This window comes from Chrysochloris asiatica, unplaced genomic scaffold (assembly GCF_000296735.1).
Source record: "Chrysochloris asiatica unplaced genomic scaffold, ChrAsi1.0 scaffold00263, whole genome shotgun sequence".
Lineage (NCBI taxonomy): Eukaryota > Metazoa > Chordata > Mammalia > Afrosoricida > Chrysochloridae > Chrysochloris > Chrysochloris asiatica.
Window position 1 is genome coordinate 3,370,063 of NW_006408781.1, and position 3,532 is coordinate 3,373,594.

Here is a 3,532-nt window from a genome sequence, read left to right on the forward strand (position 1 = left end):
TCTAAGAGTCCCTACCAGGGCAGGCCCAGGTCATTGCAAGGTGCAGCAAGTGGCCTAGTAGTGGCCAACCTTGGCATACCCAATGGCGCCCCAAACGTCAAAGACGAACTCGTCTGGGAAGGCAAAGTCACCAAGCCACTCACCCAGGGCCTCTGCCAGCTTATCTGGGTTCTTTTTATCCTTCCCCAACTCCACCATGGTGGCGGCCAGCTCAGTGTCCCTGATGCCCATGTAACTCTCAAGCAGGTCATCTACCTTCTCAATCGCCTTCTCAAAGGCCAAGGGCAGATCTTCCATAGTGGCAGGGCCCCGAGATCCAAGCCACAGGGTCCCTCTACCGGTGCCTAGTTGAGGGCCTGAGCCAGGGTGGCCACCCCCAGAACGCTGGCTGATGTCAAAGGCCTTGCAGGGTTCCGTGAGCTTCTGGGTGAAGGGCGGCCTCGAGGCAGCTCCTTGAGCAGTCGGGCCACCTCGTAGTGGCGGCAGCCCAGTAGGCTCTGCCCGTTGATAACCTCGATCATGTCGCCCATGTTGATGAGCTGGATATGGTCAATCACGCTGCCCTCCTTGATGCGCTAGATGAAGGCGTAGCCAGCCCCCTTATCTGTGATGGTTGTCCCCGTTGTCCCAGCGACTCCTCCGACTTGAACACCTCCACCTCCTTGCGCTGCTCCTTGACCTGGGCGAAGATGAAGTCCTCCAGCCCAATCTGCTCCCCCAGGAGCTTATCCATGTCCACTTTGTGCATGTTGAGGGTGCAGAGCCTCAATCACCTCGGCAGTCTGAAGGCCTCCGCCATCTTGCCGTATTGCTCCTTGACATTGGTGAAGCCCTCAGTTCTGCTAGTGGAACTGCAGTGGGCCAGCTGAGTGTGGAACACTAGGTGGGGCCGCAGGGCTGGGGAGGGGGGCGGGGCAGACCCATCTGGGGTCCCCCTGCTCCAACCCCACCCACAGGACCTGGCTCCCCCACATCTAGCCTGCCGCAGCCTGGCTCGGCCTCCTCATTTTCCACCAGAGACGGTGCCTTTTTTCGCCACCCTAGTCCCAGTGGCATGAGCAGTGAGAAGAGGGGATCTAGACTGGTGCTGTCACCTCCTTCTGGTCCTCCCTTCCCCCGATCCTACCTGGTCTCCCACGGCCTTTTGTCAGCACAGCAGCCAGCTTGATCCAGCTGTGTTGCCATGGACAAGTCACTTCACTTCACAGGGTTTCAGTTTCCCCACCACCGCTGTCCTTCGAGCACCCATCTTGGTTCTCTGTAAACTCCGGCTGGAGCCTCTCCTATAGCCGCGGACCAACACCTTCTAATTTTGGGAGGACACAGATATTTGTCAGAAGAATTTAATAACTGCAAGATCAGATTGGGTCTTAGGTGAGCCCACAGTAGCCTTACTCCCCCTCACCTCTCAATTCTTCCTTTCACAAATATTTACTGAGAAGCTACTCTGTTTAGATTTTGCTTGTTCTAGACATCAGGGGTACAGCCCTGAACAAACAAAAACATCTGCCCTTTGGGGACTTACATTGTAGTAAACAGATGACAAGCAAAATATTAACAAACAAGCTCTATATTGTTGTTGTTGTTGTGTGCCAACAAGTCAGTTCTGACCCATATTGACCTTCAATGGTGTTTCCAAGGAGTAGCTGTTGAGCTTGCCAACCTTGCAGTTCAAACTGACTTTACAGTCCAGTGCATTAAACCACAGCACCACACCAGGACTCCTATATAGAGTTAGAGGGTAACTAAGTTCCCTGGGTCGTGTTTCAAACCTAAAGGTTGACGGTCTGAAACCACCCAGCAGTGCCACAGAAGGTAGACCTGACAATCTGTTTCCATTAATATTGCAGTCAAGAATACCCTCTGCTGTGGTTGTTGTTGCTAAGTGCCCTCAAACTGGTTCCAACTCATAGCAATTCTGTATAGAGTTTCCGAGAAGCAGCTGGTAGATTTGAACCACCAACCTTGTGATTAGCAGTGCAGTGATTATCCTACAGTGCCACACCAGGACTCCAGAAAACCCTAAGGAGCAGTTCTAGTCTATAACAAACAGGGTGGCCATGAGTTGGAACCAAGCTGATAGCAGCAGGAAGGGTAAGTGCTATGTAGAAAACTAAGGCAAGGAAGGAAAATAGAGATTATGGAAAGAAGGGTTAGATTTTCAATTTGGGGTACTGACATTTGAATAAAGACATGAAGGACATGAGGAAGTGAGCAAGCAATGTTTGGAAAGATCATGTAGGCACAGAGAACAGCAGAGCACTGACCTAGCCCATAGGCAGGCACTTGCCTGCTCTGCTCCTTTCAGAAGCACAGGAGGCCAGGAGGGCAGAGTGGCTGCAGTGGATAGAATGAGAGAGAGCAGAAGATGAAATCAGAAGGGGGCCAGGAAAGCTCTGTCCACAGGCCTACAAATGATGGTCATCCCAGATGTAATCAATACACATAAGCACCCACTAGCCTTTAGATACAATTTGTCACAACAGGGAACCAGAACTCTCTTGGATAATAACTGACTCTAGATCTGGGGCAAGAACTAGACATCTCAGCATACCAGAAATGAAGGAAATTTTCAAAGAAACTGGTTAAGAGACTCCCACTGTCCAAAGATGGAATAATTGGAGCATCTGCAATGTAGTGAAATACATCAACTATGTTAAAAATCCATGAGTTTATAATTATACTGGGAAAAAATATCTCTCATAGGTCACCTTTACAAGTTGCTAGGGAACCAACTCATTACTCTGAAAACTGGTTTAAAAAGGAAGGGGGGAAAAATCAAGTATTTGTCTTGTCTTTTCCATAGGACCTGTATTTCTGATTAGCTAAACTGTTGTTAAGGGAAAGTTCTTCTAGAAGCAGTCCAGCTAATAAATGAAAAAGGAATGATATAATACCAAGATTTTGCAATCCAGAATGAAATTGGAGACAGAGGCAATAATCTATGCTCAATCGATGTTGCAACTATTAAAGGGGAAGGCTGCTGGGGACCTTTTTAATGGAGGGATCAAACTGGCAGTGCTGGAACCCACTAGTCAATCAGTTTAGCTTCAAAAATAAAGAGACAACCAAACACCGTGTATCTCCTGTGATGAAACGGGAAGTTCCCAGCACCACTGATGAAGCATTCTTGTCAAAACTCAAACATGAATTGATCAAGACTCTAGAAATTCACCAGCCATTCCTTGGAATCACTATAGAGGGTGACTATGAGTCAGAACCAACTCAATGGCACTTAACAATAGCAACAACTAGATCTATTTGATAATTTTCAGGAAATATAGGGCTTAGAGAAATATGTTGAAGGACACCACACAGATGCAATCTGCCAAGTGCAGAATGTGGACAATGCGACATAATAGAAGACTCAGTTTCAAAACAAGCAAATAAATTACAAGGGAAAAAAAGAAAGTGAGCAAAAAAATTAGAGGAGACCCAAAAGACATATTGGAGTCCTGCTGCGGCACTGTAGGATAAGCACCAGACTGCTAACCTCAAGGTTGGAGTCAAACCCACCAGTTTCTAAAAACTC

The 3,532-nt window shown here is 48.1% G+C and overlaps 1 pseudogene; it reads right to left on the reverse strand.

Annotated features, from left to right (window-relative positions):
* Positions 1–54: 54 nt before the first annotated feature.
* LOC102841556 lies at positions 55–1,056 on the reverse strand (annotated as a pseudogene).
* Between the last annotated feature and the right edge of the window lie 2,476 nt (positions 1,057–3,532).